This window comes from Jaculus jaculus, chromosome 9 (assembly GCF_020740685.1).
Source record: "Jaculus jaculus isolate mJacJac1 chromosome 9, mJacJac1.mat.Y.cur, whole genome shotgun sequence".
NCBI classification, from domain to species: domain Eukaryota; kingdom Metazoa; phylum Chordata; class Mammalia; order Rodentia; family Dipodidae; genus Jaculus; species Jaculus jaculus.
The window spans coordinates 97,997,847-98,020,345 of NC_059110.1; the positions used below are offsets into that span (position 1 = coordinate 97,997,847).

Here is a 22,499-nt window from a genome sequence, read left to right on the forward strand (position 1 = left end):
GAGATGGCTTAGCAGGTTAAGGTGCTTGCCTGCAAAGCCAAAGAACCTAGGTTCAATTCCCCAGGACCCACGTAAGCCAGCATGCATCTGAAGTTTGTTTGCAGTGGCTGGAGGCCCTGACATGCCCATCCTTTCTTTCTCTGTCTCTCTCTCAAATAAATAAAAATAAAATAACACAGCATTCTAGAAGTTGCTTGGGTACCCAGCAAACTGGCTTCATCCCCACCCCCAGGCAAAGAGCAGCACTGAAGACAGGCTGGCAACAGGGAGAAGGCCTCTTGAAGGTAGCTGGGAGAGAAGTTCAGCTTCCAACTTTTCTCTACATGTGACAGTCCTGCACAGATTTCTCAGCCATTTACAAGTGCAGGGAGTCCTTGAAGCTACTGTCTTCATGGGAGCAAACCCCATGGCAGCCCCTGCTTAAGGCCTGAGCATGGGATACAAAGGACCAGCTTCCCAACCAACAGGATCCCTAAGGGGCAGCCAGCTGGCTTGGGAGAAGTTCTGCTCCAACACCCTGCTCTGAGGTGGGGACCCAGTATAAAGACAGTGAATTTTACACCAGCATTTCTCCCAAATCCTTAGGTTCCCCATTATTCCTTGCAGGACACCAAACAGCCTCAGCTTGCTTATCTGTGTGGTAACTGAGGGCACTGGGAGTGCAGGGAAGGAGCCCCCAGGGCAGCCAAGAGTACAAGTGAGTCCAATGCCTCACTCTGCTTCTCTGTGGCTCACCTACCTGAGGCCCTTGCACCTGTCTAGTCCCTGGACTTCACAAATGGGGGAGGTGTTCCCACTTGCCTTCCTCCCGGGAGAGCCATGAGTGTTAATTAACACCTGCAACATGCTTTGAAGATTAAATTATTTACAGAGAGAGACAGAGAGAGAGAGAAGAGAAAAACTGGGGAAGAAGACAAAACGAAATTAGATCCTCCATGCTGGGTTGCCTCAATCCATGTGGGCCTTTAAGAGAAAGCCCACAGACTCTTCTGTTTTCCCTCTATGCCCCAATGGAACAAAATCTTCTAAAGGGAAGAAGCTGTGCCCTCCCGCCTCTCTGGCCACTCTTCGCACCAAAGCAGTCATGGCATCTGGCATGTTTGGATTTTGTGCTCTTGGGTGACATGGCCCTCCCCTGCCCAGCACTATAAGGAAGGACAAGCATGGTCACTACCCCTTATCTAAAAGTAAAAGGTAGCTACTTTTGCAGTTCTGAGCTACGCAGGCCCCACATCTAATATACATCTCACACATATGCGACATGTTTAACTGATGAAAGGATTTCAGACCTATGGCGTGTGATTATCTTCCCTGTTCAGTCTCCCGTTCTTAACCTTGAAGAGTCAGGTTACACTGAACAGCATAGAAACACTGGAAGGACAGGGAGGTAGGAATCGATCCCTTCCCCCTGGACTTTTTGCTTCCCTTAGGCTGGGCCAAAACAAGACATAGGAAAGAAAGACACATGAGGCCTTGGCTCCAGAACTCCTTCATCATACCCTGAGGTAGGTGAGGTGAAGGAACAAATCAGACTGTAGTAAGAGGGTGCCAAGAGGTTCCAGATGGTAGGAAACTGGCTACTCCACGCCCAAAGGGTTTAGAAGAACCTTTCCAATATTCTGATTTCACTATCAGGAAAGGACAGAATTTCCAAGGAAGGAAGAGGAGCCAAGTTAGGGTAAGGAAACAGGGTGGGAGGGCTAGGGAAAGTGAGCAGAACTTCCCACCCCCCCCCCATCTAACCCCAGGCCAGAAGCTTCCCTTTTTGTTTTCAGAACTTTTCCTTTGGTTTTATTGTTATTATTGTTTTGTTTGTTATGAGCCCAGGCTGACCAGACACTCAGCCTCCCTCCCTAGGGCTAAGATTGCAGGCGCATCCCACGCCCAGCTTTCTAGGCCAAAAGCTTCTGAAGTCCATGGCCTTGGCTGCCCCATGGAGAGCAGCATGTGCAGCCCTGGACCTGCGGGCCTCACACAAACACCAAGAAGCAAGGGAAACAAGAGCCCTGGCTGCCTCTCCGTGCTTATAGAGCAGCCACAGAGTCTGTTTTCTTATGCATGTAGACAGCTTCTCAATTATGCACTTCCCTGGAGGAGAATTACTTCTTTTCTCACTTCTCTTCTGTGGGAAGCCTTAAAAAAGTACACAGAGATTTCTGGTTCTGCTCTGAATCCCACAGTGCATCCACAGCTACCCTCTGCAGAATGAGCGTGCACACTCTAGAAAATGCTGACTGTGTCACAAACACGTGCCATGTGCTCACACATTCATTCCTCATCATGGCCTGCAACATAAGATAAGAGGGGGGAAAAAAATCAACATAAGCAATGGGCCTGAAAGCCTAGTGCTAGAAAACCCTGAAATGTCCACACTACAGGCATGAACTTTGGCTATGACAGACCCATTCTGCTGTTCCTCCTTGTTAATATGAACTCATGGGCATCCTCAAGAGGTGACTCCTTTCCCCTGTAATCAAGAAAAGAGAAAGGGGGGCTGGAGAGATGGCTTAGCGGTTAAGCGCTTGCCTGTGAAGCCTAAGGACCCCGGTTCGAGGCTCGGTTCCCCAGGTCCCACGTTAGCCAGATGCACAAGGGGGTGCACACATCTGGAGTTCATTTGCAGAGGCTGGAAGCCCTGGCGCGCCCATTCTCTCTCTCTCCCTCTATCTGTCTTTCTCTCTGTGTCTGTCGCTCTCAAATAAATAAATAATAAAAATTTAAAAAGAAAAGAAAAGAAAAAGGGGCTGGGCACAGTGGCACATGCCTTTAATCCCAGCACTGGGGAGGTAGAGGTAAGAGGATTGCAGTGAGTTCGAGACATAGTGAATTCCAGGTCAGCCTGGGTTAGTGCAAGACCCTATTTTGAAAAACCAAACAAGGGGGGGAGGAGTATGAAAAGGGGAGTCTTAAAAAGCATCTTGCTCAACTGGTCCAGAACAAGCTAGAAAGATTCAGAAGAGTAAGTGGCAGGAATGGTGAAAGAGGAGTAAGAGAAGGCCTATGTGTCTAACAAGGAGAGAACGGCCAAGTTAGGGAAAAAAGACGAGAGCCAAAGACTGAAAAATAAGCACCTCTTCTGGCCACTAAGGGAGAACTTAAAATATTGCCTCTGTGGGCTAATCCTTAGTAAAAGAAGTGGGATGATTCTTCTTGAAAAGAAAGGAATTAAGCAAACAGGACAGCGGAACTCCACATATTTTAATTACTGGACTTTGGTTCAGGATAGTGGAGCCACAGTGTGTATGCACTGAGTCCAACTCATTGAGCATTTTTAAAATATGTATTTACTTATTTGAGAGAAAGATATGTACAGAATGGGTGCTCCAGGGCCTCCAGCCACTGCAAACAAACTCCAGATGCATACACCACCTTGTGTACCTGGCTTACATGGGTACTAGGGAATCGAACCTGGGTGCTTAGGCTTTGTAGGCAAGCGCCTTAACCGCCAAGCCATCTGTCCAGCCCTCATGGAGCATTTCTAAAAATATGTTTGTTTAAGCCAGGCGTGGTGAGTCTTGCCTTTAATCCCAACACTTAGGAGGCAGAGTTAGGAGGATCGCTATGAGTTCGAGGCCACCCTGAGACTCCAGAGTGAACTCTGGGTCAGCCTAAGATAGACCCTACCTTGAAAAACCAAAAGCATAGAGAAAAAATATGTGTGTGTGTGTGTGTGTGTGTGTGTGTGTGTGTGTGTTTATTTGTAAAAAGAGGGGGAGAGGGAGGGAAGGACGGAGGGAGGGAGGGAGGGAGGGAGGGAGGGAGGGAGGGAGGGAATGGGAGTGTCAGGGTCTCTTCTTGCAAATGAACTCCAGATCAATGTGCCACTTTGTGCATCTGGCTTTACATGGGTATAAGGGAATCATAATCAGGCCTTCAGACTTTGCAAGCAAGAGCCTTAACCGCTGAGCCATCTCTCGAGCCCTCATTGAACATTTTGTTAAGTCCAAAATGATTTCCAACAATAATTATATGAGCTTTTTACTGAAAAGCCTGAGGGCACATGTACAAATTAAACATTTTAAGTGAACTAATAATCCATCACAGTGGAAATTAAAGGAAGATCTTTCCACCATCTACAGCTGCCTCATGCTGATCAGCATCCAAAGAAAAAAATGTGAAATATTATGATTTAAAACAAAGATCTCTGCTACACCACCTCAAAAGCCAAATGGATAGGGAGCGTACACCAAACCTGGCTGGCCTGACAGACAGGCTTTTTCCACAAGGAGTCAAAACTGTAACTCCTAGCTAGGCCCGATGGTATCTGCCTTTAGCCCCGATATTCAAGAGGCTAAGGGAGGAGGATCTCTGAGTTCAAGGCCAGAGCAGGGCCATCCCGAGGTCTGACTGTGGCGCTGCATGGGTGCTTTCAGGGAGAGTGGGCGAAGACTGCAGTAGAAGTGGGCTCTGTAATCTCACAAACCAGTTCTACTCCTTTCCGGCTGGGTAGGAGTTCTGGCAAGTTCTTCAACTACTCTGACCCTCAGTTTCTTGTCTCCAGGAACAAGAACCTATACAGGGCACTAAGTATTATATAAGGTAACCTGAATGGTTATACAGGGCTGACACACAATCCATAGCAAACAGTATTTTTAGTGGTTGGTGAAAACAAAAGATGTGGGGCTGGAGAGTTGGCTTAGAGGTGAAGGTGTTTTCCTGCAAAGCCAAAGGACCTCAGTTCAATTCCCCAGGACGCACATAAGTCGGATGCACAAGGTGGTGCATGTGTCTGGAGTTTGTTTGCAGTGGCTGGAGACCCCGGCACACCTATTTGCTCTCTTTCTCTCTACCCCTCTCTCAAATAAATAAAAATAAAATTAATTAAAGTAAATTAAAATATTTTAGGGCTGGAGAGTTGGCTTAGTGGTTAAGGTACTTGCCTGCAAAGCCATAGGACCTCATTTCGATTCCTTAGAACCCACATAAACCAGATGTACAAGGAGGCACATGTGTCTGGTTTTAGTTTGCAGTAGCTGGAGGCCCTGGCATGCCCATTACCCCCCTCCCCTGCAACCCTCTGTCTCTCTCTTTCTCAAATAAGAATAAAAATATAAAAATATTTTAAGAGCTGGGCATGGTGGTACACGTCTTTAATCCCAGCACTAGGGAGGCAGAGGTAGGAGGATCACCATGGGTTTGAGGCCACCCTGAGACTACATAGTGCATTCCAGGTCAGCCTGGGCTAAAGTGAGACCCTACCTTGAAAAACCAAAAAATAAAAATTAAAAAAAATTAAGGGCTGGAGAGATGGCTTAGTGATTAAGATGCTTGCCTGCAAAGCCAAAGGACCCAGGTTCAATTCCCCACTACCCACATAAGCCAGATGCTGGTGGCACATGTGTCTGGAGTTTGTCTGCAGTGGCTGAAGGCTCTGGCACGCCCATTCTCTCTATCTGCCTCTATATCTCTCTCAAAATAAATAAATGAAAAAATAATTTTTCAGATTTTTTTCATTTTTAAAAAGAACAAGGCTTATTTTAAAAAATTTCAAACTTATCTCTTATGCTCTGTATCTTACAGTCTATCTTCCATGTACGGAATTGACACGTAAGACCATAGTATGTGTTATGAACTCTCTTTTAAGGACTATGGATGTAGCTCACTGGTTGAATACTTATCTTACATGCATGAGGCCCTATGTTCAATCCCCAGTACTGTATAAACCAGACGTACGGTGGCATAGATGTGTAATCCTAGAACTGGGTGACAGAAGCAGGAGGATCAGAAATTCAAGGCCTCTACTGACAATAGCTAGGAGTCTACCTGCCTGGATGCCCATCAACTAATGAATGGATAATGAAGATGTACTATATATACACAATTGGGTTTTATTCAACTGTTAAGAAAAAGTAAATTATAAAATTTAAAAAAACTATAGGTGGGTGTGGTGGTGCACACCTTTCATCCTACTAGTGGGATCTCCATGCATTTCAGGTCAGCCTGGGCTAGAGTGAAACCCTACCTCAAAAAAAACAACAACAAAAATTATATTGATTTACTTATTTAAAAGAGAGAAAGAGCCAGGCGTGGTGGCACACGCCTTTAATCCCAGCACTCAGGAGGCAGAGGTAGGAGGGTTGCCTTGAGTTCAAGGCCACCCTGAGACTCCATAGTGAATTCGAGGCCAGCCTGGGCTAGAGAGAGACCCCACCTTGAAAAACCAAGAAAGAGAGAGAGAGAAAGAGGAAGACAGAGAGAAAGAAAGAGGGAGAATGGGCATGCCAGGGCCTCCAGCCACTGTAAATAAACTCCAGATGCATGCACAACCTTGTACATCTGGCTTACATGGGTTCTGGGGAATTGAACCTGGGTCCTTTAGCTTTGCAGGCAAGTGCCTTAACCACTAAGCCATCTCTCTAGCCTGGAAATTATAAAATTTGCAAGAAAAATGGATGGATCTGGAAAATTTTATACTAAGTGAAGTAACCCAGGCTCAAATGTGGCATGTTCTCTCTCATATACGTATCCTAACTTTAAATTTTCAGATTTGTATGTGAGCTGGAATAAAAGTCAGTACTAGAGACCAGGAAGCTAAAGGGGCCATGAGAGAGAGGGGGAAGGAGAAGGTACAGTAGATATCAAGGTGCAGGAGTAGAATACTGAGGTGGAATGGTGAGAGTGAGGCCAGGAGAGGGTGTGGAAGAGAGAGGTGGGCGGAAGGAGGGTTGATTAATTTAAAGATGTAGGCAGGGGACAATGGCTTAGTGGTTAAAAGTGCTGGCTAACAAAGTTTTATGACCTGGGTGTAATTCTCCAGTACCTACAAAAAGCCAGATGTGCAAAGTACTGCATGTATCTGCAGTTTGTAGCAGCAGGAGGAGGCCCTGGCATACCCACTCCCTGTACTGTCTCTTTCTCCCTCTCAAATAAATAAAATGCTAGCAAAATCAAAGATGTACCAGGCATGGTGGTACATGCCTTTAATCCCAGCGCTGGGGAAGCAGAGGTAGGAGGATCCCCATAAGTTTGAGGTCACCCTGAGACTACACAGTAAGTTCCAGGTCAACCTGAACTACACTGAGAACCTACCTCAAAAACAAACAAACAAACAAACAAAATCAGATCTGTCCCCTTCAGCTGAGGGAATATAAAGGGAGGGGGTGCTTAATAGGATGGTATTGTATATATGTAAGTAGAAGAACAGACTAATAGGGGAGAAAAGGCCTAAGTGAGGTCAGGGGAAGAGATTGAGTAAAGGAAAAGGTGGAGGGAGGGCTAATCAAAATCTAAGGATATAAATACGTCATTATGGAAACCTACTTTTTTGGACAATGGAACACTCAGAAGCCATAGACTTGTAATAGAACATTTTCAGTGCCAGGAATGGGATACCTTCCAGTGAGTTGTTGGCCAGGGAGGTCCTTGATGCTCCCAAAACATTACAGGCCATTGCCAAGGCCCTTGGTTTCCCACCAGGGATAGATGGTAAGACCCTATTGCTGAAGACTCCACATACTTGGGCTGCAAGGTCACTGAGAAATCATACTGGAGCTGAGCTGAAAACCTCCTCCAGCTGACAGAAAGCTGGGAAGAAGCCACGCTACATGCAATTCAAAGGGAGAGAGATCACCAGTGAAGATACCAAACAGTGGATGCTGCAAACCTTTAAATTTGACCAGAAAGCCAAATGAGCCAATAGTGTGCAACAGTGGCACACCTGTTATGGGCAAACCAACCACTCTATAACTTGGACTGGAGACCCACTCTATGGGAGGAAATACATCCCTGATACTGAAAACCTACAACAGAGGTAGTCATGAGCCCTAAGGGTGTAATGTCTGCTGCTATCTGGCTAAACATATATATTGTGCTCACTAAACTGTACAGTAAGCACTTCTCTTAATGTTCATACCTATGTATTAATGCTACTCTCACTTTTGGTTAGAGAACCTTGCCTTTTCAGCTGGCAGTGACCTTGGGATGACTCAGAAGGCACCATGGTGCTAAGAAGTGACAGAGAAGTACTCAGCACTGAAATATCTCTATCACATTTTCCAAGGATCAGGGTCCATTGTAGAAGAGGTGGCAGAAAGAACGTAAGAGCCAAAGGAAGGGTAGGACTCCTTACAACATGCTCCTCCAGACACAAAATGGGCTGGATATCCATAACCTCACAGTGCCTGACACTACCTACACAAGACCATAATAGGAAGAAAAGATCCTAACATCAAAATGAAAGAGACTGAGAGGTGGACAGAATCTGCTGGAGAGTGGAGTTTCAAAGGGGAAATTGGAGGAAGGGAGGGAATTACTATGGGATAGTGTTTACAGTTATTGAAGTTGTCAATAAAAAAATAAATTTAAGCCAGGCATGGTGGTGCACGCCTTTAATCCCAGCACTTGGGAGGCAGAGATAGGATAATCGCTGTGAGTTCAAGGCCACCCTGAGCCTAGCTAGTTAATTCCAGGTCAGCCACAGTGAGACCCTACCTTGAGAAAAAAAAGTAAATAAATTTAATTAAAAAAAAATGGACCGGAGTGATGGCTTAGTGGTTAAGGTGCTTGCCGGGGAAGCCTAAGGGCTCAGGTTCAATTTCCCAGTACTCACATAAAGCCAGATGTGCTAGGTGGCGCATGTGTCTGGAGTTTGTCTCTAGTGGCCAGAGGCCCTCTATCTGTCCCCTCCTCTCTCAAATAAACAAAATATTTTTTAAAAACCAAGCAAACACTCTCTCATATGTGGATCCTAGCTACAGATGACTGGGCTTCTGCGTGAGAATGAAAATACTTAGTAGCAGAGGCCAGTAAGTTGAAAAGGAGACATAAAGGGTGGAGAAAGGAAGGGAGGAGGATACTTAATAGGTTGATATTGTATATATGTAATTACAATGATTGTAATGGGGAGGTAATATGATGGAGAATGGAATTTCAAATGGGAAAGTGTGGGGGTGGGGAGGGAGGGAATTACCATGGGATATATTTTATAATCATGAAAAATGTTAATAAAAATTTAAAAAAAAAACAAACAAGCAAACAAACAAACAAAAAGCTTATAGCTGGGCATAAGCCCTAGGGGAAAAACTACTGCAGTGGTTTGGCTAAATGGATTTGCCCACCTCTGTGTTTATGTCCATATATTAATGCTGCTCTCACTTTTGGCTAGAGAAGCTTCTCTTCTCAGGTGGCAGCTACTGGGGAGACTCAAAACTCAAAGTGCTGAGAGTGACAGCAGATTTCAACACTAACTGAGACACCCCTATCATGCCCTTCAAAGCTCAGGGACCACTGCAGAAGACGTGGTAGAAAGACTGTAATCACCAAAGGATGGAGAGGAGTGCTTTCGACAAGACCTGCGTAAGAGGAAAGAAAATGATGATATCAAAATAAAAGAGGGACTGATTAGAAAGAAGAAGGGGCTCAAGAGAGAGGGGATAGGGAAATAGGGGACAAAGGAGAAGGAGATTATGATCAGGGTAGTGGTTAAGGTGCTTGCCTGAAAAGCCAAAGGACCCAGGTTCCATTCCCCAGTACCCACGTAAGCCAGGTGCACAAGGTCGCACATGTGTCAGGAATTCCTTTGCAGCAGCTGGAAGCCCTGGCACACCCATTTCCCCGCCCCCTAATTAAATAAAATTTAAAAATAAAGTTTAAAAAAAAGAGAAGGTTCAGTAGTGTGGTGGCTCATGCCTTTAATCCCAGCAGCACTTGGGAGGCAGAGGTAGGAGGATTGCCCTGAGACTACACAGGGAATTCCAGGTCAGCCTGGCCTAGACTGTACCTCAAAAAACCAAACCAAAACAAACAAACCAACAAAGAGACTCAATTCAGCCAGGCATATTGAGGCATACCTGTGCTCCCAGCATTGCTAAGGCTCAAACAGGACGATTGCCTTGCGCTGGAGGGCAGCTTCAGGCTACATAGTGAATCCAGGCCAGCCTGGGCTACATAGCAAGAGCACAAGACCTAGAGCCAAGTGGACTTGTCTGGACTCTTCTCACTCACTCACTGCATTACCACTGGGCAAAAGGCCTGAAAGGAGGTGACCATAGAGCTTACCTACTATAGGAAACCAGAGTCAAAAGAGAATGCAAGAGACATTCCAACAGTTCCTGGCATGCGGCTAACACTCAACAGCCATGATTCTTACCAGCAAAGAAGAAAGGGCATAGGAGTTTGTCAGACTCCCAAGTCTGCAGACAGCCATGCCCCTGTGCCCAGGTTGATTCACAGAAGCTAGGAGGTAGGGGCCTAAACTCATCCACTTAAGGTACATTGTGACTTAACTAGGATTTTATGGCTTAGATGGGGACCTGATGTTATTATTGCTGTCACTTGTATGTAACAACAGACCACTATCACTTACTGCATTGGAAATATTACCTCTGCTGTTGGCACCAACTCCACTAATCTCAGGGACGGGCTACTGTCCAAAAGTTCTAAGCTGAATGTGGTGGGACCCCCGACCCCTAGCACTTGGAAGACAGAGGTAGGAGGATCAGTGTGAGCACAAAACCAACCTGGGGGACTACAGAGTGAGTTCCAGGTCAGCCTGGACTACAGCAAGACCCTACCTGAAAAAAGCAAACAAACAAACAAACAAACAAACAAAAACAGAAAACAGTCAGGCGTGGTGGTGCACGCCTTTAATCCTTTAACCTCAGGAGGCAGAGAATTGCTGTGAATTCAAGGTCCTTAAACTATATAGTGAATTCCAGGTTAGCCTGAGACCTTGAAAAACATATTAAAAAAAAAAAACACAAAACAAACAAACAAAAAACAAGAAGGAGCTGGGTGTGGTGGCTAAGCCTTTAACCCTAGCACTCCCGATTGCAAATTCAAAGTCAGCGTGGTCTACGTGACAAGTTCTAGGCCAGCCATTGCTACATAAGACTAGCTACTATGAGATAACAAGTGAGACACACAGGAAATATCAGTAACTTTCTATAAATATCTCTTTTATAGCCCTGGACCCAGGTAATAACTTAAATCCATACAGCAGACAGTGAAAACCAGCATGGACGACAAGAAGGCACTATTCCCCTTCAGAAACAACGCCAACCATCAACCTCAACCCTAGGTATAGGGTCCAGTCTTAATTTGGGGGATTATCTGTTACATGACAACCCTACATGATCTCTGGGATTTTTTTTTTTCCAGCTATTTAAAGTCTTGACTCCATGTTTTAATGTTTGCCAGGGGAATGCTGCCCCATAGTAACTGTATCCATCCTTGATTTCAGTGAGGTCATAGAACATGCCAGTCTAGAGTCCATTCAGGATTCACTGCTAAATGGTGCCTTTGCAACATTTGTTAGCACAGCAGTGTACCACATGGCCCTTAGTGCAGAGCTCTACCTGGGGAAGCCTGCGTGGGGAAGCTCACATCTGCCAGAACATCTGTGTGAACAGAAACAGCTCCCTTGAACATTCTGCAACTTGCACGGCATTTATTAGGTATTAGGCAGGAGTAGCTGGTGCCGGCTGCCCATGTGTCTACAATTTCAATAAAAATAATGCAAAGGGTCCCAAAGCATCTGTGTGAAGACACGCCACTATGAACACTTGGCTGAAGCTCTCATCAGTGGCCGCTTTCTTTCCTTATACTAATCCCAGCTCCAAAAAGATTTTAAGGAGGATCACTGTGAGTTCGAGGCCACCCTAAAACTACATAGTGAATTCCAGATCAGCCTGGGCTAGAGTGAGACCCTGCCTCAAAACAAACAACAACAACAAAAAAAAAGATTTTAAGATGATTTACAAAAATATCTATACAAAACAGTGAGTTAATCCCAGCACTCAGGAGACTGAGGTAGGAGGATGGCCATGAGTTCAAGGTCAGCCTGAGACTACATAGTGAATTCCAGGTCAGCCTGTGCTACAGTGAAACCTTACCTCAAAAATAAATAAGTGAATAAATAAAATTAAAACAGTGAGAATTAAGATAGGCTCTGAAATTAGGATGAAAATAAATTAAGAACCAAAGCCAGTTCTCTCACAAGCACAATCTAAGTTTGTTGGGTGTCTTTTTTTATTTATTTTCATTGTTTTTTTTTTTAAATTTTTTAAAATTAGTTTTCTATTCAGCAAATACAGGCAGTTTGGTACCATTATTAGGTTCATCCGTGACCTAACCCCTCCCCAAAGGCCCCTCCTTGTTGAGGTATATGGGTCGTGCATTGTGGAGTTAGCCCCCAGTTATTGGTATGATAAATGTCTCTGTATATCATGACCCAACATGTGGCTCTGACATTCTTTCCACCCCCTCTTCCGCAAAATTTCTGTTGGGTGGTTTTTAAGACAGGGTCTTATGTAGCCCAGGCTGGCTTGAAATTCACTATGTAGGATAACCTTGAACTTCTGATTCTTCTGTATCTACCTCCTGTGCTGGGATTACAATTTGTACCTCCACCCCAGTTTATGCAATGCTGGGGATCAAGCCCAGAGCTGTAGGAATACTAAGCAAGCACTGAGCTACATCCCTAGCCCCTTAGATTTAAATATGAATACAAATATATATATATGGCATAAAAGTAGAATGGATACTGGGCGTGGTGGCGCATGCCTTTAATCCTAGCACTTGGGAAGCAGAGGTAGGAGGATCACCATGAGTTCAAGGCCACCCTGAGACTACTTAGTGAATTTCAAGTCAGCCTGTGCTAGAGTGAGACCCTACCTTGAAAAATCACAAAAAAAAAAAAAAAAAAAAAAAAAAAGTAGAAGGGGAAGGCTGGAGAAATTAAGGTACATGCCTGAAAAGCAAAAGGACCCAGGCTCCACTCCCCAGAACCCACGTAAGCCAGATGCACAGGGTGGCACATGCATCTAGAGATCATGTGCAGTGGCTAGAGGCTCTGGCATGCCCATTCTATCTCCCTCAAATGAATAAAAATTTAAAAACTACATATTAAAAAAAAAAAAGAGGGAAGGCTGGACATGGTGACTCACACCTTTAATCCGAAAACTCAGGAGGAGGCAGAGGTAGGAAGATCACCACGAGTTCTAGGCCACCCTGACACTACATAGTGAATTCCAGGCTAGAATAAGACCCTACCTCAAAAAAACAAAACCAAAATAAAATAAATCTCAGAATATCCCCAGAATTCCTGCCATGTAGCCATCTTGCAAAATTGTTCCCTAGAGCATCCCTCTCTGAGAGCACACATCCTAATAAATACAGAGGTGCAGCTCTATAAAGGGTCAAAGCAGGACAGGCCAAGAATATGGCTTTTTGATGGACTTGTTGGATCCACTGATAAAACACTGATTCTGGAAGAAGAAGAGCTACAGAACCTTCTGGCACAATCTCATAAATATTATTAACCATGAGAGTTACAAAAATATGGGCAGCCTCCAACAGGCCAGGCCCAAGCGCTAATGCTTCTGAATGCTAATGCTTCTTGATTTGGGGGAGGCACTCAGCTCCTTTTTCCTAAAACTTAGTGGGCCTGACACAGTCCCAGCAGAAGCTGAGGTGACAGGCTGGGGCAGGAGGATCACTAGTCCGAGGCCAGCCTGTGGTACACAGTTCCAGGTCAAGACCCTGTCCCAAAAACCAAAACAGAGCCCAGTGGGCTTTCTTGTGCTTTTCCCCGTGCGCCCATCTCTCTGTGAGCTGGAGTCCACACGGTTGTTCTTCCTGCCTTCTCCCTCCATGTACCTCTCTCTCATGCCTCTGACTGCCTTGACTGTTCCCCTGCAGCCCCAACTTACTCTATACTTATTCCCTCGGCTCCTGACCCCTCCCACGGGACGCCTGCGGGAGCTCCTGGGAAGGCTCTGCAAACAAAGCACGTCCAAAGTTAACATCACTGGCTGGGATGTGGCATAGGGTTAAAAGTACTTGCCTGGCATCTAATGAGGCCCTGAGTTCAATTCCCCTATAGGCAGTATATTCAAAAGGCTAATACCATCGTCTTTCTACCTCACAGTTCCTATCACCTCTATCCCAATTCTGTCCCCTCCCCGCTTGGCAGTTCTGAGGGTTGAGTCTAGGACCTTGTGTACGCGAGGTGCTACCAACAGAGCTATCTCCACAGCCATGCTGCTTCTGCTTGGGGGACCCCTGGCCCAAGCAAGGGAGAGTTACTCTTCCCTTTCCCTTTCATGCCCCCTAAACAGCCCCGGTATTGTTTTTCTGTCTGTTTGTAGGCTGAGAATCAAACCTAGGGCCTCACACAAGCCAGACAAGCACTCTACCACTGAGTTTCTCCCAGGCCTGGCTGTGCATCAACTCTGCCCTCCCACAGCCACCCTCTGTGCCCACAGCACTGCCTGCACCCCATTCTCTCACTGTGGCAACTGTGCTTTCTTTACTGGACTCCCTGATTCAGCTCCTATCTTTCCAGCCCATTCTAGAACTCTATTTATAAAACACAATCTGACCATGTCTCTCATGTTTCACAACCTGTGCGGGTTTCCTAGCAGACTATAAGTCATAGTCCAACCCAAAGCCCAGCTCTCTCCATAGGCTTATCAGCTCCCACGCCACTCCAAACTTGTTTCTCCAACAGATCAAGGCCGTCACTGCCTTGTGTTGTTTCTCAGCTTATGTCAGCAAACTGGAATGTCTTAACCTGTCTCATGTGCCTCCTACTCATCCTTACTATCCAAGGCAAAGCAGAGCTGGTGACCCCTTCTCCAGCACACAGACTCCGTCTTTATCTGGAAAGGTATTTTATCCCACATGACTGACAATGTCCTACAAAGGTCCAGTCCCCTGGGCCACCCTTTACAGTGGTCTCTCAGGTCTTAGTACTGGTCCAGCACACTGGAGAGTCCTCAGAAACACTGACCACAAAAAAAAAAAAGGAATCAACCTGAGTGGAACCATATTGGCATTATGTTAAATCTTACATCATATATTTAAAAATATCTGTACTGAATTCCAGGTCAGCCTGAGCTAGAATGAGACCCTACTTTGAAAAGCAAAAACAAAAAAAATTAAACTTAAAGAATTAAAAAAGCATCAAGTTTATTCTACCTTTAAAATAAAGGTCTTTCTGATTAAATATTATATATATTCATACATATATATATATATATATATATATGAATGCAACCCAACATTAACAATCTATAAGTCAATTCATATAGGGACAATTTATTAGAGCTGGAAGACTGTGTCTTTTCTTTTAAATTTTTATTTATTTGAGAGGGAGAAAAAGAGACAGATTGAGAGAGAGAATGGGTATGTTAGGGCCTCCAGCCCTGGAAAATGAAGTCCAGGAACTCCAGACACATGTGCCACCATGTACATTTGGCTTACATGGGTCCTGGGGAACTGAACCTGGGTCCTTAGGCTTAATAGACAAGCACCTTAGCTGATAAGTCATCTCTCCAGCCCTCGACGGTGTCTTAAGCTCAAGTACTGGGAAATCATAGCCAAATAAGCCATACCACAAGAACCTCTGATGGGTCTACCTGGCTGCTGCCTGAGAGCAGAAACATTTCTTGTTCTTCCTTCTACAACCCTTCACACTCTAGTGTACCCCATAGGGTATTTTCCCAAGTGACCCCATCCAGGCTAGAAGTCCCTCTGGACCCCTACAGCATCTCAGACTTCAGCATCTTCTCCCAGGTTTGCCCCAATAAAACCCCTAGGCAGTCTGAGCTGCAGATCTTGGCCACACTTATAGATAAATTAAGTGTCAGACATGATGCAGGACAGAAGGCAAGGGGGTCACCCACTGCTCCCCTGAGAATAGGGCCCAGCCTGCCCTTTCCATGCAGGCCTAAAAGACTGTCACCCTTAAAACACCAGCTGCTTTTTCCATACTTGATCATACTCAACTACAATAATCCCAGTTTTAAAAAGTCAAATATAGGGCTGGAGAAATGGCTTAGTGGTTAAAGCGCTTGCCTGCGAAACCTGGGGAGCCATGTTTGACTCTCTAAGATCCCACATAAGCCAGACATACAAGGGTGAGGCAAGCACAAGGTTGCACATGTCTACAAGGTGTCACGAGTATCTAGAGTTCAACTGTAGTGGCTGAGGCCCTGGCGTGCCAATTCTCTCTCTCTCTCTCTCTCTAAAAAAAAATTAATCAGGACATGGTGGTACACTTGGGAGGCAGAGGTAGGAGGATTGTCGTGAGTTCAAGGCCACCCTGAGACTACACAGTAAATTCCAGGTCAGCCGGAGCTACAGTGAAACCCTACCTTGAAAAATGAAAACAACAAACAAAAAAATAGAGGATCTGATCGATAGATAGATAGACAGACAGACAGACAGACAGACAGACATAGAAACAAACAAACAAACAAGGCTTAAATATAAGACTGGCATGGTGGCATGTGCCTGTATTCCCAGAATTTAAGAGGAGGAGGCAGAAGGGCTGCTTTGAGTTTGAGGCCATCTAAGTGAGTATGTTCCAAATCAACTGTAGCTACATAGGGAGATCTGGTCTCAATCTCTGCCCTACCCTTTCCTACCCCGCACACACAAAAACCGTAAGAGGAGATGTGGCTTGTCTTCAGAAGTTTCTGGCCCAGGGAACACTCCCCTCACCTCCCCAGCTCTCTAAGTCTGGGCCACAGGGGAAGGCACTGTTGACAGTCGCATCTCGGCCTTCGCTGAAGTAATTGTTTCATTGTGATTGTGGCAGGACTTCTCAACTGTGTGCTGCATTAATGAATGTCTTTGAGTCCATGGGCACTGTGTGACCTTGATTTCTCTTACTGCTGGTTCCCCTGGGCACAGCTGGGACTCCAATTAACTACAAGCGATCCATCCCAAACCTGCCAATACAATTCCATTGTGCGGCTGTCAGCATGCCTTTGGCCCGCTCACTTTCAACCCCCAATTCAAATAAATCCCAAACTCTAGACTCAGACAGCTGTGGCTGGGCTCCCTGCCTTTCTATACTTGGAATCTGGAAATTGAACTTTATAAAATTTAAGAGTAAAAAAGGGAGGTGGTACTTTCAAAAGAGTGTCTGAAGATAAGGATAAAGCCATTACCAGCCCAAAGATGAATAGATTTTTGTGCTAGGAATGATTAAACCATCACCCAGTGGAACCATTTACTGAAGGGCAGGAAAGAAGTTGAGGTAGAGAAGACAGACTCCATAAAAGTTTCTGGATCCTTTATTTCTTTTTTAAAAAAATTTTTTTAAGATTTATTTTTATTTATTTATTTATTAGAGACAGAGAGGGAGAGAAAGGTAAGAGTGTGAGAATGGGCATGCCAGGACCTCTAACCACTACAAACTCCAGAAGCGTGTGCCACCACGTGCATCTGGCTTATGTGGGACTTGGAGAATAGAACCTGGGTCCTTAGGCTTCACTGGCAAGTGCCTTAACTGCTAAGCCATCTCTCCAGCCCTAGATTCTTCCTTTACATGAGGTAGCAGGTAGGGTTTATTGAGAGTAAGGGCCTCTTTTTCCTTGCAGGCCCGGCACATGAAGTACAGACATGCACAGTGCCAATTCACCCTGTCCATATGACTTAGGAAACCTCCACAAAGCTTGCCATTTATGGGTCAATCTTCTCATTTGATTGTGGGTCACTCCCAGGCAAAGACCATGTCTGGCTAATCATCCCTTTTAACCTAGCCCAAAGTTTGGCATGAAGTACAAACTTGGCAAAACCAGTAGTCTTGGGAGGCTGATGCAAGAGGATGGAAAGCTTAGGACCAGCCTGAGCTACATAGGAAACCTGTCTTTTTGTTGTTGTTGTTTGTTTGTTTGTTTTAAAAAAAAAAAGAAAACAAGAGAAAAAAAGGAAGAAAAACTAGGTCATTCCTAAATCTAAAGTATCCATTGAAGGGAGGTAGGAATTGGGAGAGGAGAGGCCCAGGAGCTATTGATAAACTCTAAGATTGGCATTATCTCAATCTAGGAAAAAAAAAAAAAAAGTAACCCACAAGGCAAGCATTACAGTGGTTAACCCAGATTACCAGATGAAGAGAAGGCTCATGAGAAGTAAACATTTTGCCTAAAGTCACACAAGGGGGCTGAAGAGATGGCTTAGTGGTTAATCACCTGCCTGTAAAGCCTAAGGATCCCGGTTCAAAGCTCAAGTCCCCAACACTTACATAAGCAGATGCACAAGGTGGTACATGCATCAGGATTTCCGGCCCACCCTTTCTCTCTCTCTCTCTCTGTCACTCTCAAATAAATTTTAAAAAACTAAGACCAAGGCCGGGCATGGTGGCGCACGCCTTTAATCCCAGCACTCGGGAGGCAGAGGTAGGAGGATTGCCGTGAGTTCGAGGCCACCCTGAGACTCCATAGTGAATTCCAGGTCAGCCTGGGCTAGAGTGAGACCCTATCTCAAAAAAAAAAAAAAAAAAAAAAAAAAAACTAAGACCAAGATTCAATCTCCTCCCATAACCTCCAAGTAGATTCCCCCTCCCATTTTTGTTGTTGTTATTATAGGATCTCAGTCATAAATACCCCAGGCTGGCCTCAAACTGCCTACATAGCCAACAGTGAGAGGCAGCCTTGAGAAGGGTGTAACCTTGGTCCCTGTGCCCTCCAGAGCTTTAAACAGAATGGAAGAAATCTAGGTGTCAGCCCTGTAAGCCCAGCTACACAGAAGGCTAAGGCAAGATAGCAAGTTCAAGGCCAGCCTGGGCCATCTCCCAGCCCTAGATCCTTTCTTCAAAGGTCCACCTCCAAATCCCCACAATAACTAAACTCTTTTACCCTGACTATCTATACGTATGCTTTTATCACAGGTGGGGAAAATTCACGTAGGGCAGTGTCCATGTCATAACCAATCTTTATCTTCCAGTGGCCTTATTATCTGTTCAACGATTATTACCCAGAAAAACAAAACAGAACCAAGGTTCAATTTCAGCCCGAGGTTAGAGGTTCATCTTCTCTGGCCCAAGATATTCCTGACTGGCAGAATGTGTTCAAGCCTATACTCCCTTGCCCCAAGCACTGTGATCCCCCAAACAGAAAATGAAACAATGTTTCAGGCTTGCCTCAAACTTGATCCTCCTGCCTCCTCCTCTTTAGCAACTGCAACCAGCAAAACTGAACTAAAGGCTGCAGGGGGTGGGGGGGGGGAGATTTTCTTTTTTGTCATTGGTTTTTTTTTTTCCAGGCAGAGTCTGGCTCTAGCTCAGTATGGCCTGGAATTCACTATGTAGTCTCAGGGTGGCCTTGAACTCACAGGGATCCTTCTACCTCTGCCTCCCAAGTGCTGGGATTAAAGGCGTGCGCCACCACACCTGGCTGAGATTTTCTTTGTTTTTGATTTTTTGAGGTGGGGGGTCTCATTCTGGCCCAGGCTGATCTGGAATTCACCCTGTAGTCTCAGTGTGGCCCTGCACTCACGGCAATCCTCCTACCTCTGCCTCTGAAGTGCTGGGATTAAAGGTGTGCACCACCAGCGCCCAGCTGAGATTTTTTTTTTTAATTTAATGTTTTGTACCTTTTTATGTACAGATGCATGTGTATGCATGTGGAGACCAGAGGTCGATGCAGGGGTCTCCCTCAGTCACTCTTCACCTTTTATGGGGCTTTGTTTTTGCTCTTTGGGGACAGGCTCTCTTACTGAACCTGGAGCTCACCAAATCTGCTAGCCTAGCTAGCCAGTGAGTGCTGGGATTCAGGTACACACCATCATGCCCTGCCTTTATGTGGGTGCTGAGTCCAAACACAGGTCCTCATGCTTGCACGGCAAGCACGCTACCCACTGGGCCATCATTTCATCGCCCCTTCACCTGTACCAAGCCTCCCCGCCCAGTGATGAACAGGTGAGGCAACTGCAGACAATGGAAGCCAGCTTCATTCTGAGCTGGCAATCTAGTTTCAGATCAAAGCCACAGAATCTGGACACACCACATTCAAGACATGGGGAGGAAGGCAGGCGTTGGCGGCGCTTGTCTTTAAGTAGGAGGATCACCATGAGTTCAAAACTACCTGAGACTACGTAGTGGACTCCAGGTCAGCCTGGGCTAGAGCAAGACCCTACCTCGAAAAACCTCAAAAAATTCTTTGAATTTTTAAAAAAGACACAGGGAGGGCCAACTGCCCTGTAGCTGAACACAAAAAAGAAGGGTTGCTGACCCAACCAGGTAACAGAAATGCACAGCACTGGCAGAGCCGTCTTGACAGCAGAATGCTCCTTTCCCCATTACAGAGAAAGCATGCTTTGCTTAGACATTATGGGTATTTTAGGGTTTACATCAAAACTTGATATTCCAAGGCTGGGGAGATGATTAAGTGCTTAAGGTGGTGCACGGCAAAGCCAAAGGACCTCGGTTTGATTCCCCAGGACCCACGTAAGCCAGCTGCACATGGTGGCACATGCATCTGGAGTTCAACTGCAGTGGCTGAAGGCCCTAGCATGCCCATTCTGTTTCTCTCTAATAAATAAAGTAAATAAATAATTTTTTAAAGCTGATATTCTGGTGATGGCAGGTTAAGACCCTACCTTGAAAAACAGAAACAAATTTTTAAAAAGTTGGCATTTTTTGCACTGAAGTGATGGCTTAGTGGTTAAGGCACTAGCATGTGAAACCTAGGGACCCAGGTTCAATTCCCCGGTACCCACGTAAACCAGATGCACAAGGTGACGCATGTGTCTAGAGTTCATTTGCAGTGGCTAGAGGCCCTGGCATGCCCATTCTTTATACATATATGCCTCCTTCTCTCGCTCTCTCTCAAATAATTTTTTTAAGTTGGTGTTTTGAGCCAGGTGTGGTGGCACACAACTTCAATCCCAGCACCCAGGATGCTGAAGTAGGAGGATCTCCGTGAGTTCGAGGCCAGCCTGACACTAAGCAAAGCCATCTCTCCAGTCCACACTGAAACAGGGTTTCAAACTAATATATACCTGAGGATGACCCTGAGCTTCTGAACCTCCTGCCTGTACCTCTCAAGTAGCGTATGAACTTTGCCCTATTTAATTAGTACTATATCTTAAACAAGTCATTTTTCCATGTCTGAGCCTCAGTGTTTTGGTGGGGTTATTTTTCTTTTGTTTTTGTTTTTCTGAAGTGGACTCACACTAGCCCAGGCTAACCTGGAACTCACTCTGTAATCCAGGCTGGTCTCAAACTCATGGCAATCCTCTTACCTCAGCCTACCAGTATGCTGCTGAGATTAAAGGCAGGTGCCACCACACCCCACCTAAGCCTCAATGTTTTTAATCTCTAAAGCAAAGTATCTAAATGGAACAATATTCAACCTGCATATATCCACCTTGTATAGAAAGTTACAAGTCTTCCAGGCGTGGTGGCGCACTCTTTAATCCCAGCACTTGAAAGGCAGAGGTAGGAGGATCACCACGAGTTCGAGGTCACCCTGAGACTACATAGTGAACTCTAGGTTAGCCTGGGCTACAGCAAGACCTTACCTTGAAGAACCCCTCCCCCCAACAAAAAAGTCTTTTACTTGAAATTAGAGAAAACAAAAATCATGAGGTCATTTAACACTGAAAAAAAAATCAGAACATAGGCCCCTATGCCGTTACTAAAATGAAGCCACAGTTTTGGCTGTGTACTTCCAGGCAGCTGAAGCAAAAAGAAATATAAGCAGTTATAAATTTCCAATTGGCCACAAAGAAAAAGCACACCAGTTCCTATATAGAAACAAAGCTTTTTCTGGCACTATGTCCAGAAAGAAATTTTCCCAAGAACTTCTTAAAAGAGGCAGTAACTGAGGCTGCAGCTAATAAATCAGGAGTGGTGGCACTTGCCATGATCCCAGCAGTCTTGGGAGGCTGAGGTAGGAGGATCACCTGGAGTTGGAGGCCAGTCTGGAGCTACCAGGTGAATTCCAGATCAGGTAAAGAAACAAAACAAAAAAATTAAGTCTTAGCCAGGTGTGGTGGCACATGCCTTTAATCCCAGCACTCAGGAGGCAGAGGTAGGAGGATTGCCATGAGTTCGAGGCCACCCTGAGACTACAGAGTGAGCTCCAGGTCAGGCTAGGTAAGAGTGAGACCCTACTTAGAGGAAAGAAAAAAAGAAAGGTATGCATCAGTCTGTAATTTGATGATCTGTAAATTTCATTCCAGTTCTGACAAATTTAAATGGTCTTCATGTAGTTATATTAATTTAAGATTTAGTAGCCACCCACTCCCAAATCAATGGATTGGGAATGGATTCCTGCCTAACTATTAATATTGGTACTGTTATTAATAGCTAGTGCTGAGTGCCTTGTAGGTACCAGGCTCTGTGCCTGGCTTCCCTGCACTCTCTTACTTAATCCTCCCATAAATCTTATGTGATAGCAGCTATTATTAGTCCCATTTTACAAATAAGGAACAAAGACTTAGAGAATTTTAGACTGCCCAAGGTCACAGAGCTAATTATCTGGTTCTTTCTGATTTTAACACCAGGGTCCTATCACCACTAGAATGTCTACTGGTATTAATGAAAAGTGTCATTAGTGACAGACATGTTAATGTTTGTCAGAAGAAAGAAAAAACATGGCCTGGGGGCTGGAGAGATGGCTTAGTGGTTAAGGCACTTGCCTTGGAACCCTAAAGACCCAGTTTGATTCCCTTGTGCCCATGTAAGGCCAGAGGCCAATGTGTCTAGTGTGCCCATTCTCTCTCTTTTTCCTCTCTCTCTCTTTCAAATAAGTATATTTAAAAAA

The 22,499-nt window shown here is 45.2% G+C and overlaps 1 protein-coding gene across 2 annotated transcripts in view; it reads right to left on the bottom strand.

Annotated features, from left to right (window-relative positions):
• The window catches only part of Ypel2 (yippee like 2), a 78,231-nt gene that overhangs the window by 50,522 nt on the left and 5,210 nt on the right, over positions 1-22,499 (bottom strand). The gene's annotated exons all lie outside the window — the stretch shown is intronic.